Source organism: Saimiri boliviensis, chromosome 11 (assembly GCF_048565385.1).
Source record: "Saimiri boliviensis isolate mSaiBol1 chromosome 11, mSaiBol1.pri, whole genome shotgun sequence".
Taxonomy (NCBI): domain Eukaryota; kingdom Metazoa; phylum Chordata; class Mammalia; order Primates; family Cebidae; genus Saimiri; species Saimiri boliviensis.
Window position 1 is genome coordinate 76,761,188 of NC_133459.1, and position 15,050 is coordinate 76,776,237.

At 37.8% G+C, this 15,050-nt stretch overlaps 1 long non-coding RNA gene across 1 annotated transcript in view; it reads right to left on the reverse strand.

Moving 5' to 3' along the window:
* Nucleotides 1-2,159: 2,159 nt before the first annotated feature.
* The window catches only part of LOC141580407 (uncharacterized), a 190,873-nt gene continuing 177,982 nt past the window's right edge, over nucleotides 2,160-15,050 (reverse strand). Inside the window, exons 5-6 of the long non-coding RNA XR_012512615.1 lie at nucleotides 11,822-11,993; nucleotides 2,160-2,723 (exon numbers count right to left, since the gene is read on the reverse strand). This is a non-coding gene — a long non-coding RNA (uncharacterized LOC141580407). The remainder of the gene's footprint in view (nucleotides 2,724-11,821; nucleotides 11,994-15,050) is intronic.

Sequence of the window (15,050 nt, forward strand, 5' to 3'; positions counted from 1 at the left end):
AAGCACTATCTTCAAAAACGTGTCTATATAGTCAAGGTTAAGTTATGAGCGTATTTTTGTTCATTACCTGCAGCTGAAGAAGCCCTTTCTGATTCTATTAGTCAACAAAATGGTGCAAAGAGAGGCAATGAAATAACTCCAAATACTTTGCTCTAAATAATTACTTTCAAAGAATATAAAAATCTCAGTTGATAACCTTGTGGAGATATTTTAATTAAGATTTTAGGCTTTTTTTTCTGATTTTGCAAACTTCTCATTGATAGTAAACTATATATTTTGTTTCATTACAAAGCATATTTCCCTGTTTTGTCCTTTAATTTTATCATGCAGAGATGAAGCTTTAGTGCAGACTTACCTTTATCAGTTTCAATTCCGATTTCTTCATAGTCCATTACTTTGAAATGTTTTTGAAATAGAATAAAAATTGTTCTTGAAAAGGAAGGTTTGCAATAACACAATATATCTGTCTATTAAGACTCAGTAGCATAGAACTGGCTAGATGAGTGATTTGTCTTTTCACATTAATTATATAATAGAGTCAATAATTTTATCTGAATAAAATAATGATGCTGATTTCAGATTTTTAAGATGCCAACATGACGACTTAATTTTTTTTTTTGTTTTTTTTTTTAGAGACAGAGTCTCCGTCTGTCACCCAGGCTGGAGTGCAGTGGCACAAACTCAGCTCACTGCAACCTTCATCTTCTGGCTTCAAGTGATTCTCCTGCCTCAGCCTCCCGAATAACTGGGACTACAAGCACATGCCACCACACTCGGCTAATTTTTTGTATTTTTAGTAAAGATGGGGTTTCACTGTGTTAGCCAGAGGGTCTAGACCTTCTGACCTTGTGATCTGCCTGCCTCAGCATCCAAAGTGTTAGGATTACAGGCGTGAGCCACTGGGCCTGGCCTGACTTAATGTTAATAAAACAGTATCAGAGTATTGATTCCTAAAAATAGCCCCGAATACTGGAAAAACTGACCACAGTAAGTATTGTAAACACTTAAATGGTTCTTATAAACACTATTCAGTGACATGGAGGATTATTAGGGTATAATTTTAAAAACAGAAAGATACATATTACATATATAACGGTATTTATAATACTATATAGTAAAAGTTTGTTATACACAAGTGTGGTGATATATGTGTGTGTGTGTGTGTGTGTGTGTGTGTGTGTATATATATATATATATATATATATATATATATATATATATAATGTTTTTGTCCATGTTTCCTGGCTCATTAACTCCCACGACCCTTTTTATAATGCTGGGGGGCTTTAGGCCTCAGGAACAGTTCTCGGTAAACAGAGTCTCTCATTCTCTTTCTGACCTTCTCTTGCCCTCCTTTCACCTGCTCCTTTTTCTCTCCAAGGCAGAAATCTTCTCTTGCCTTTGTGTCTTAGAGCTGGTTGTAAAGAAATTCTCTGACCTACCTCGTAGGTCATGAGATCCCCATTTCAGAAGAGTTCCTGCCCCACATTCTGAAGGAAGGATGCTGCATGGAGAGGCCAATAATCTAATCAGACAGGCTTTTCTGGGTTTCTCCATTCAGCCCATTAGTATTAGATCATAGCCTTTTTGTTCAATCACTTATAAGGACAATTCTCCATCCTTCAATCATGAAGTCTCCACAGAAGCCCAAGAGGACAGTTACCTGAACATGTGGAGTTTCCTGGAAGGTAGCAGGCTCTGCTATCTCCAGGTAGATAGCAACAAAATTGAATTGGAGAACACCCAGCTAGTGTTGCAATAGAACCCACTGCTTTCTTGCTCTGTGGAAACAAAACACACACACATCCCCAACCCACAGAAGTCTTCTGTCTTGATTGCTGTTGTGGTATGAGAGTAGAGGGGAAGAAAAAGTGTGAATTTTTTCGCCCTACAGAAGCAGCCAGTTTAAAGCATTTGGTGGATGAAAATGTATGTACATTTTGAGATAACTTCATGAAATAAGTATGCCTCACCATTTTTCAAATGAAGACCTGAATATGAAAACAACTTAAGTGTCTGTGGACAGATGAATGGTTAAAGAAAATGTGATATATACATATGTGATGAAATATTTTTTAGCCTTAAATAAGGAGAAAATCCTATTTGTGATGACATAGATGAACCTAGAAGACATTATGCTAAATGAAATAAGCCAGGTACAGAGAGACAAATATTGTATGATCTCACTTATCATAGTATCTAAAATAGCCAAAGTCATTGAAACAAAGAGTAGAATGGTGGTTGCCAGAGGCTGGGATATGGAGAAGCTGGGAAACAGGGAGATGCTGGTCTGAGTTCCATGTTTCAGTTATGCGGGATGAACAAATTATGGAGATCGAGGGTACCACATGGTGACTATACCTAATGTTACTGCATTATTGTATACATGAGATTAGCTAAGAGAGCAGTCAATGTGCTCATCACACACAAACACAAAAGTAACCATGGGAAGTGACGAATGTGTCAATTAATTTGTTTGTGTTCATTATTTCACAGTGTGTATTTATATCAAAACATCACGTCATACACCTTAACTATATAAACTTTTGTCAATTATACCTCAATAAAGCTGGGGAAAAAAGAAAAGAAATGAATATCTGAGGCTTACCAAGAATAGAGTGTGTCTGACGTCATTTGCTAGTGAGTGGCAGTGAGGTGGTGCCTAGATCCCGTCTGAAAGCCTTGGTTTCTACTGTCACATCAGCATTTTAAAATTGGTTTGCCTGCAACCCATAGCAAGAGATTTGTTCAGCATTTTAATCGCAGTACATGGGCACGCACACATAAGCACACACACGATGCTGTATGGATACATGACTCTAGAGGGTGACATATTCTAACTCATCCTTTTTAGCTTGCATCCTAACAATTTGGTACTGCATGTTGATGAACTAGATCCACCTCTCCTGTCAGAACAACAGGAAAACAAACTTCCTCTTTTCAGGAGGGGCCTCGAGACAGCCGAATGTCTTCGCCAATTATTGCCAGAAAAATATCTATCAATTATGAAAAAACCAGAGTTACTGTTTTACACAAAATCATGTGGTATTTTCATAGACAACACTAAAGCATGTTGTTCAATTTAACTCTTCTGTTTGCTGAGTAACCACTCACAGGGATATCACTGTTCAAAATCAAATATGTTACAAGAAGCTTGTTACTCAATGGGTAGGCATCAGAAATGCACAGATCTGGAGTTGCATTATGAGGAATTTTCCGGGCCCTATCCTCAAGTACACCTGCTGCATAGCTCCTATAGAGGCAAAATCCTGGCAGGATTTTAAATCTTAATGATCAGTTCTTTGCTCCTTTGTGTCTTGAATATTTATTGAACACCTAAGAGCAAGACACTGTGCAAGGTCGTAGGAACGTCAGGGTGAAGAGGACAGTTGGAGCCTTGCAAAGCTTATGACTTTGTTGTTTATATTTGTTATGTTTTAACTGTACTTTTAGAACCTAGAACTGGTTACTTGGCTTTGCTATTTAAAGGTCTAAAACATTTTCCAAAACTAAGCTCCTCCACTTCGCCTCCCCTATTTCCTCCTCCAAACAGAACAAAAAATGAAACAAAAAATTCCAAACAAAACAAAATCCCCTATATGGTTTGAATTTGTGTCCCCCTCACAAATTTCATGTTCAATTTTAATCCCCAGTGTTGAAGGTGGGGCCTAGTGGAAGGTGATTAGATCGTGGGGGTGGTTTCGCATGGTTTAACACCATCCCACTTGGAGATGTCATTGCAATAGTGCATTCTCATGAGATCCGGGGTTGTTTCAAAGTGTGTGGAACCTCTCTCCTCGCTCTCTCTTGCTCCTGCCCCGACCTGTCAGATGTGCCTGCTGCTTCTTTGCCTTCCACATGATTATAAGTTTCCTGAGACTCCTCAGAAGCAGAAGCCACTATACTTCCGATACAGCCTGCAAAACCATGAGCCAATTAAACCTATTTTCTTTATAAATTACCCAATCTCAGGTATTTCTTTATATCAGTATAAGAATTAACTGAAATCTGAAACTGAGGCCATTCTGTCCTGTTATTTGAGACACAGTCCTTTCAATTACCCTTGACTTCTCTCTCACGCCGAATCTAAACCATCAGCAAATTCTGTGAGCTCCGTCCTTTTGTTGTTGTTGAGACATAGCATCATTCTGTTGCCCAGGCTGTAGGGCAGTAGCACCATCACAGCTCATTGCAACCTCCACCTCCTAGGCTCAAGGGATCCTCCCATCTCAGCTTCCCAAGTAGGTGGAACTACAGGCACACACGACCACACCCAGCTAATTTTTGTATTTTTTGTAGAGACATAGTCTCACTATATTGCCCAGGCTGCTCTCCAACTGCTGCACTCAATGATTCTTCTACCTCAGCCTCCCAAAGTGCTAGAATTACAGGCATAAGCCACTCTTCCCAGCCCAAGAATTATCTTCACAATCTATTCAAAATCATTTCACTTTTTACTGCCACCATCACCTTGACCTTGATCCTAGCTGCCATTATTGCTTTCCTGGATTTTCCCATTAGTCTCTTACCTGGACTTTCTACTCCCAATTTTGTTCTCATATAGTCCATGCTCAACACAGCAGTCAGAGTAATCATTTTAAGATGTAAATTGTATCACGACACTACTCTGGTCGAAACTGTCTAATGACAATTCACATTCATTCAAAATCGAAGCCAATGCTCTGCCACTGACCCACAGATCCCTGCATAACCTGAACTCACCTGTATCTGTCTAATTTCACCTTCTATAATTCTGCTTGCCTCACCCCCAAACTAGCGCAAGTGCTGGTCTCCTGGAGGACTTCAAGTTCCACCCTAATTTTCATATGACGTCGTTTACCTCAGTCACCAGCTTAGTGTTGGCATATGGCTTTTGCACTTCAGGTATCCGTTCAAATGTCACCTTGTAAATGGACCCTTTCTGACTACACTATTAACAAAACCATAATGCTAAATTTGTCATTCCTTTTCCAAGTTCTTTATTTCTCCACTGAATTTACTACCATCTGAGAAAATACATAGTTTTTTTTTTTTTTTTTTTTTTTTTTTTGAGACAGAGTTTCGCTCTTGTTACCCAGGCTGGAGTGCAATGGCGCGACCTCGGCTCACCGCAACCTCCGCCTCCTGGGTTCAGGCAATTCTCCTGCCTCAGCCTCCTGAGTAGCTGGGATTACAGGCACATGCCACCATGCCCAGCTAATTTTTTTGTATTTTTAGTAGAGACGGGGTTTCACCATGTTGACCAGGATGGTCTCGATCTCTCGACCTCGTGATCCACCCGCCTCGGCCTCCCAAAGTGCTGGGATTACAGGCTTGAGCCACCGCGCCCGGCCCATAGTTTTATTATTTATTCTGTATATAAGTGTTCATAAACTGAAACTCATGGTTATAGTTTATTACTAGAAAGGATACAGATTAAAATGAGTTAAGGGAAGAGACACACAAAGACCAGTTCAGGAGAGTTCAAACGTCAAGATTCTAGCTGTGCATTTTCACTGGAGAAATAGTGTTAACTCCTCCTGGCAACAATGTGTGTGTATAGAAACACACACATTGCACATATATATGTGCATATATATGCTATATATATAAGTTAATATATATTACATATATATATTATATATATATGTATCTTTCCTGATAGATTGTAAGATATACAAGGGTAGAAACTTATGTCTAATTTGAACTCTTTACTGTGGGACACACAGTGTGTAGACTAGTGCCCAGCATATAGCAAACAATAATGTTCACTGAATGATTAAATCAATGAATCAATCAGCAAGTCTATCAATTTTGAATGGTAAATAAACAAAACCCCTGTAAACTAGTAAGACAGACAAGATAATTGCCTTCTGAAGCCAGCAGTCTAAAAAGAAAGATAATTATATGTATATGTGCATGTATGTGTATATATATATATATATATGCACACACGTGTATACACACATATAAATATGCATATATATATTTATATATGTATATACACATATATAAATACACACACATATATGTCAGTATATACAGATATACAAATACAGTAGCATGAATTAGATCCATTGTAGAACATTGAACATGTGACTTGTTTTAATGTGGCTGCCTGCACAGTTTTTTTGTGTGTTAGAAATGAAAGCATTTCCTAAGAAGTCCTATTCTAAGAGAGCAGGCCATCAGGCGAACAAATGTGTGTCATTACTAAGTACAAATTTGGAGAAGAGTCCACAAGAACACCCTCATTCTGACATCACCTGTTGAATTTAGAGGTTCTTATGACTCTTCTCAGTTGTGATAATTCACTAAAGGGATTCACAGACCTTACTGAAAGCTATGAAACTCATGGTTATAGTTTATTACTATGAAAGGATATAGATTAAAATCAGTTGAAGGAAGAAACACATGAGGACCAGTTCAGGAGAGTTCAAATGCGAAGCTTCTAGTTCTCCACATTCAGTGGAGAAATAGATAGTGTTAACTCCTCCTACCAACAATGCGAAAATATCCATGGAGTATTACCAACTGGGGAAATTCATTCAAGCCTTGATGTCCAGAGGTTTTATTGGAGTTCAGTCTCACAGACCTGGTTGGCCTTTAATGTGGCTGACCTCACTCTCCAGACCCTCCAGAAATCAAGCTAATAATGTGTAACTCTAACTCCCTAACATAAATTACGTTGTTAGCATTGACTATTTGATATGGCCCAAGGCCTTCGGGTTAAAAACAAAACAAAACAAAAAAAAACGCTTATCAGGCAGGACATTCCGAGAGTCTCTTGTCTTATACATCTAGAAATATAATTGCTGATTGTTAGGTATTTTTTTTTTTTGCTAAGTGAGTATAGCAAAATATAAACTTTCACTTAATCTAGGAAAAGCAAGGGAATTATACACAAGAAAATTTAGGGTACTGGTACTTCTGGGTGAAAGATTAAAAGTAAGAGATACAGGAGGACTAGATAGTACATATAGTGGTATCGGGTTTATTATTATTCTTTGAAATGTGTGTTTATACATAATCTTTCATCTGTATCAAATGTTTTATAATACAAATAATTTATCAAATTTTATAAACAATGTAGTTGTGAGTAAATAATTCTTGCTATAAATTAAAGGGGCTCTGTATTCTAGAACTATTAAAATCATTTTCCTATACTGTTGACTCAGGGTATTCTCCTTCTCTTTAAAGATCTTACAGCATTTATCATAGTTATATCTACTCAGCAGGCAGCCAACAAATATTAAATGATAGCAATTATGACATTTATGCTTATGTTAATTTCTGCTGTGTTCTTTAGGTTGATGTTATTTGGACAATTTGTTCTCTCATTTAGCTATTCTACTGAGGTTGAATTGTAATAAGCCAGAGTTTTTGGTTCACGTCAATGTAAGTCACATGATTAATTACACATAAAGACCAACTTGCTTTCAGTTCAATAAATTTCACACCTGACCTTTTTATTAGAATCTATATATTCTTTAAATTAAACACCTTTAAACTAGAAATTATGAGGTACTTCATGAATATTAACTCATTGGGTGCCATAAAATTTCAAGAGAGGTTGTTAATATTACTATCCTAACATAAACCTAAAAATCTTAATTTTTTACAGGTGTGTAATTGGAAGGTAAATTAGGCATAAATTGTTATAGGAGTGTTTTCAAGTATTTGATAAATGAATTATTAATCCTTGCAAATAGTCTGCACTCACTCTGTTAAAAAGCAGTGTCAACATTTCTTGACAAGGAAATTTAATATTGTGTAAAAAAATATAAACACCTCAATAGATTATCTCAACACTCAAAAATTAAACCTTAAAATAATTATCTCTAGGATATAGAGATGCCACACCCTGTGGCTCATTACCGACATGTTTCTTCCTAGGAGCCATAATCCACATCTAAAGCACAGGCTTTGCATTCAGAAAGCCTGGTTTTGAATCTTGCTTTTGCTGCTTGCAAGTTCTGTGACTCTGGGCAACTGAATTTTGCTTTTATCAGGGAATATAAAGACTATATCTGCCTCATAGTTTTGCTATAAGCATTAAACGAGATGATGCATATTAAGCACAATTTCTGAATGTAGTAATTTTCAATAATGGTAGGAATTTTCAGTCATTGTTTCATAATAAATCTACAAATTCTAATATGGAAATATTTCCACCGAGACCCATGTTTACGATGGACTTGATTTTAAAAGATGAAAATTTAAATTAAAAAAAGTTTACCTTTCTGAAAAGTAATAGACTTTAGCTGACAGATTGTGTTTGAGCCTAGTGCTAGACAAAATTAGGAAATAGTAATTCAGTCCCTATCCTAATTTCACTTCTACTTTTATCCTTCCTTTGATTCGATTTGAACCTTTTGCTAGGTCTCCTGTTTCCAGCAGTCTCCCAAACACAATTGTCTTCTTTACATCTAATGCCTCACGTTATACATTACATTAGCTAATAAAGACTAAGCCCTTGCAAAAATATCTACACTTTTTTTTTGGTCATCATTGTTGTTTTGCTTGTTTTTTGAGATGGAGTCTCACTTTGTCACCCAGGCTGGAATGCAGTGGCACAATCTCAGCTCACCGCAACCTCTGCCTCCCAGGTTCAGGTAATTCTTTTGTCTCAGCCTCCCTGGTAGCTGGAATTACAGGTGTGTGCCACAATGCCAGCTAAGTTTTGTATTTTTAGTAGAGATGGGGTTTCACCATGTTGGTCAGGCTGGTCTCGAACTCCTGAACTCAGGTGATCCACTTGCCTTGGCCTCCCAAAGTGCTGGCCTTAGAGGTGTGAGCCACCGCACCTGGCCATTATCTGAAGTTTGATATCAACACACAAGAGAGTGACTCACTTATGTTGAAATTTTATGACTAAACAGATCATTAGATGACATGTCATCACTTTGAGCTGCCTGTTCAATCTTTCTCTTGCCTTTTTGGCTTACTTTAATAGTGTTGATAGTGAGGTGACTAGGATAGTTATACATACTTATTGATATGGTTTGGATTTGTGTCCCTGACTGAATTGCATGTTGACTTAAACATCCAATGTTGGAGGAGGGGCCTGGTGAGAGGTGATGGGATCATGGAGGTGTACTCCCCCGCCCTGCCCATTGCTGTTCTCATGATACAAAGTATGTTTTCATGAGATCTGGTTGTTTAAAATTATGTAACAACTCCTCCTTCTTTCTTCTTCTCCAGCCATGTAAGACATGTCTGCTTCCTCTTTGCCTTCTGCCATGATTGTCAGTTTCCTGAGGCCTCCCCAGTCATGCTTTCTGTACAGTTGTGGAACTGTGAGTCAATTAAATCTCTTTTCTTTACAAATTCTCCAGTCTCAGGTTGTTCTTTATAGTAAAGTGAGAATAAACTAATACAGACACAAGGAGTGAGGTATTACTAAAGATACCTGTAAATGTGGAAGAGACTTTGAAACTGGGTAATGGGCAGAGGTTGGAAGATTGTGGACAGCTCAGAAGAAGATAAGAAGATGAAGGAAAGTTTGGAACTTCCTAGACTTGATAAATTGATGTGTCCAATATGCTGATAGTGATATAGACAATGAAGTCCAGGCTGAGAAGTTCTCAGAAGGAGATGAGGAACTTATTGGAAACTGAAGCAAAGGTCACTTTTATTATGCATTAGCAAAGAGGTTGGAGGCATTGTTCTTCTGCCCTAGAGATATGTGAAACTTTGAATTTGAGAGAGATGATTTAGGGTGTCTAGTGGAAAATGTTTTTAAGCAGCAAAGTGTTCAATAGGTAGTAAGGCTGCTTCTAAGAGCATAAGCTTCTATGTGTGAGCAAAGAGATGATCTGAAACTGAAACATATTTAAAAGTGAAGCAGAGGAAAAATGTTTGGAAAATTTGCAGGCTGACCCTGTGATAGAAAAGAAAAACCCCTTTTCAAGGGGAGGAATTCCAGTAGGCTGCAGGAATTTGCCAAAGGGTAGAGAAGCCAAGTGCTAATAGCCCAGACAATGAGGTAAAAGGCTTAAATGCACGTCAGCCTCTCTAGTCACAGGCCCAGAGGCCTAGGAAAAAATAATGGTTTCATGGGCCCTGCCGAGGCCCTCTGCTTCCCCGCACAACCTTAGGACACTGCTCTCTGCATCCCAGCTATTTCAGCTGCTGCAGTAGCTAAAAGGGTCCCGGATACATGGCAAACCACTGCTGCAGAGGGTGCAAGCCATAAGCCTTCATGGCTTCCACATGGCGTTAAACCTACAGGTGTGAAAAGGGCAAGAGTTAGGCTTGGGAGCCTCTCCCTAGAGTCCAAAGAATGTATGAAAATGCCTGAATGTCTAGGCATAAGTCTGCTGCAGGGATGGAACCCTCATAGAGGACAGTGCAGAGGGGTAATGTGGGATTGGAGCCCACACACAGAGTCCTCACTGGGGCACTGTCTAGTGGAGCTTTGAGAAGACAGTCAGCATCCTCCAGACCCCAGAATGGTAGATCCACTGAGAGTCTGCACTGTGTGCCTGAAAAAGCTATCAACACCCAACGCCAGGCTTTGAGAGCAAGCTTGGGATCTGAGCCCTGCAGAGCCACAGGGAAAAAGCTGCCCAAGACCTTGGGTTCCCACCTCCTGCATCAGTGTGACCTGGATATGAGACATGGAATCAAAGGAGGTTATTTTGGATCTTTAAGATTTAATGACTGCCTTGCTAGGTTTTGAACTTTCACAAGGCCTGTAACACTTTGTTTTGGTTGATTTCTTCTTTTTGGAAAGGGAATATGTACCCAATGGCTATACCCTCATTGTATTTTGGAAGTCACTAACTCTTTGCTTTAACAGGATCCTAGGCGGAAGGGACTTGCCTTTTCTCAGGTGAGACTTCGGATTGTAGACTTCAGAGTTAATGTTGGAATGAGGTAAGAATTGGGGACTATTGAAAAGTTATAACTGTATTTTGCAATGTGAGAAAGACATGATATTTTGGAAGTGCCAAGGACAAAATCATAAGGTTTGTATTTGTGTCCCTGCACAAATCTCACGTCAAATCATAATTCTCAGTGTTGGAGGAAGGGCCTGGTGGGAGGTGACTGGATCATGGAGGCAGACTTCCCATTTGCTATTCTTGTGCTAGTGAGTGAGTTCTCATGAGATCTGGTTGTTTAAAGGTGTAGCACCTCCTTTTTCTGTCGCCTTCTCCTTCTCCTGCATGTAAGACTTGGCTGTTTCCCTTTCACCTTCTGTCATGACTCCCAGCCATACTTCCTGTACAGCCTGTGGAGCTGTGAGTCAATTAAATCTCTCTCTCTCTCTTTTTTTTTTTTACAAGTTTTTTTTTTAAACCAGTCTCAAGTAGGTAAGTCTTGATAGCAATGTGACAGATTGTAACAGACTCTTACACACACACACACACACACACACACACACACACACACACACTGTGTAAAGTTTGCACTGTGTTCCATTAGAGCACCTCCCCAAGTTTTGCACATTTTTAGGTTTCTCATAATCTTTTCCCAGGACTCTTCTGTCTACATATTTCCTCTAATGTTGTCCAGTATCATTTCATGCAGCCATTCCTAATGCAAAGACTGAAAAGAAAAAAAGAAGTATCCTGACTGGCTGTATTTACCCTTCCAACTCAGGCAGGATAAGTTTGGTTTCTGCTTTGGGAAACTTCTATGTCCTCCCAATGTCTCACCTATAGATATCCTTCTCTGAGCTGATTTCCCTACAAACTTCTCACAGATTGAGCCACTTCGTTCTTCTTTCATAGAATACTTAAAATACTTTTAGTACAGCATATCTATGTTGTATTCAAATTGTACATTGACTACCTCACTTTTTTTTAAAGTGACCTCCCAAGTTTCTGAGCTGTACCTTTTCCAATCCATGTCTTAAGAGCCTTGTAGAGGAGGTTCTTCACATGCAGTAATGCTGATGAAAGATTGAGAAATCGACTTTCCTCTGTCCAAAGTGTCACCAGTAGTGGGTCGTGACTACAAGCTGTCCAGTTTCTTGGCGTTTTGAACAAAGAATTGGACATAACACCCTGCAAAGCAAAGAAACAATGAAGCAACAAAAGAACGAAAGCAGGGATTTGTTGAAAATGAAAGTACACTCCACAGTATTGGAGCAGGCCCAAGCAGCAGCTCAAGGATCTAAATACAGAATCTCATTGGGTGCAAACACCCCCTAGAAGTTTCTCATTGGTCACTTCATGCTCACCTCATGTAAATGAAGTGGTAGCCCACAATCAGTCTGATTGAGTGCAGAAAACAGCCAACTAGAGGCTGAAATGAAGTTACAAATGTCACATTTCTGTGCAAACATCTGATTAGTTGCAAGAAGCAACCAATCAGGGGCTAGGGTGAAGTTACAAAGTTATACTTTGTATGCAAATGAAAACTCACTGCAATCAATCTGATTGGTTGTGGGCAGCAACCATTCAGAGGCTGGAGTGAAATTACAAAGATACAAATGAAGACTTGACCCTAAATCGGTCTGATTTGTTGCAGACAATTTCCCATCTGTCATGCAGAAAACAAAAATGGGGTTTTGCAAAAGGAGTAGCCTCTGGTTCTTTTGTTACTTAGGTGTGGAAAGTGAGGGTTTTCCTTTCAATTTAGTTCTGTGAAGTCCATGTGAAATAGCCTTTGGTTCCCTGCCTCCACACCCTATTCTCCTGCCTCAAAATCAGGTTTCCCTTTTGTAATTTTGGCATTTATAATAATTTATTATACACATTTATCTTTAGGGGTCTTCTTGAACACACATGGCCTTGAAATAATAACTTTCTAAACACTAATAGCTATTAATAAACAAATAAAACAAAATAGAATTAATCAAATTGATCTGCTTTTTAAGTATTTAGATTTTGAACTAGGCTTGTATTTATTTCTAAAATGTTTGAGTGGAAAGAAGGAAAATATTTACCAGATACTTAGAAAGTAGAAAAATCAGCACACAATATCAGTCAAAAAATCGAAAAAAGTTAAATGATTCTTAATTTACTTTAAGAGAGCAACAATTTAAAAAATATTTAGGGTTAACAATAACTAAAAAAACGAAAATATATGGACACCAAAATATACAAGTATGGGTATTTTACTTTCACCATCCAACTGAGAAATTCCTGTTTAGGCAAGATTCTGTCCAGTCAGAAGTTTGGTTGATAAGCCATCTTCATGAAATACATGATAATAATGCAGAGAGAGAGAGAGTGTGTGTGCATGTGTGTGTGTGTGTGGAGAGAGAGAGAGAGACTGCAGGATTTGAAAGTGGAATGCTGATAGTTCTATTTCAAGTATATCTTAGGAGGTAAATATAGTGACAATCTAATCATATCTAACAAAAATTTAGCCAAAAAAAATTCCAAGATCTCTTTTTGAAACAAGGCTTTACATAATACACTTTCATTCATTACAAATCTCACTCAAGAATACAGATAATGATACTCTAAAGCCAGTGAGTGAAATAGGCAAGTAATTTCTAAGTTTGGGTTAAACTTCCTTATTCCCTTTGACCTGTGGTACTCTGAGACTTGTACGTGTTTTCACTTCTTCACCTTTTAAGTAATACAGCTTAATTTCAACATATTAAAATCAGTCACGAAAATGCTCTTTCAAAGCATTTTAAAAAGCTTCTGCTTACTAGTGTTTCAGTCGTAATTTCAAATTTGCTAACTTCCTTTGCAATACATACTATAGTTTCAGTGTTTCCTCTTAAATCACCACCTCGTTCATGATAAATTGTTGTGATAAAAAAAAGTGCTTCATCTGGTGGGAAGAAGGAACTATTCATTTTGCTAATGTACTTCACATCTGTCATTTGCACTCCCTAAATACCTTGTCACCACGTGAAATATAAACCTTACAGAGGAGGTCTACGAAGTGTGTTTTTATTTTAAGAGTCACTATCCATGATGTAATTTGGAACATTGGAATGACTAGATCAGTCTTTTCTTTTTTTCTATCAGTACCAGAGACAAAGCATGCTAACTATTGAAATGTCAACTTTCATATTCCTGATAAATTGAGCAGTATTTCCAGGATTTATTCTAAACTCAGATTTTGAGGGTGGGACTGACCTTTATGAGCCCATTCATCACAGTTAAGTGATTATTTGTGGTTGATAAGGAATACCTATTTTCTATTGACTAGAGGAATTTTTATTTGCAGTAGATTTTTTTTAAAAAGCTGTCAGAGGAAATTTGGGTGGAACCCTGTCAATTCAGTTAATTTAAGTCTGAGAGTTATTATGGAAAAGAAGGAAGCAGATATCAGCTCTTAAAAAAGACATCTACATTATCCAGAATAGTGCTCATAAATATTATACATTCAAATATATTTTTAATAAGTGAATGTTGAGTAATGGATGACATAAAATATTTTTTTCTAAATAAAACTTTGCCATAATATTAAAAAAAAATTGGCAGGAAAAATCCAAAAGGGAATATCTCTGTTAAGAGATTGTATTCTTTTATTCTTTCTGTTCTTTTATCAAATGATGCAGTCGAAGAGAGAGATCTGAATGAGATGTAATGTAAGTGTAGAAACAGAAGTCTAGAAAATCATCTTCATTATATGTATTTATTTGTACAATCTTACTCTGTCACCAAGGCTGAAGTGCAGTGGTGTGGTCATAGCTCACTGCAGCCTCGAACTCCTGGGCTCAAGGGATCATCCCCCATCAGATGCCTGAGTAGCTAGAACTACAAGTGCATGCCACCATGCCCAGATAATTTTGTAATTTTACTTTTTGTAGAGAAGGGGTCTTGCTTTGTTCCCTCGGCTGGTCTCAAACTCAAAGCAATTCTCCAACCTTTTCCTCCCAGAGTGCTTGGATTAGGGAGATGAGTCACCATGCCTGGCCATCTTAAATGTTTTTAACAAATTGTACATTTAAACTATTTAACCTAGGAAATATTTAAATAAATTGAGAGAAAAATATTTTTTAATTACTTAAGGCCAATCATAAATTAAAATATATCTGAATGGAAATTTACACATAGAGGTTTTCTTGTTTTTAGCATCCAAATGAGAAATTCCTGTTTAGGTACAATTGTCAGAAGTGTGATTGAAAAATCATTTTCATAAAGTACACATTA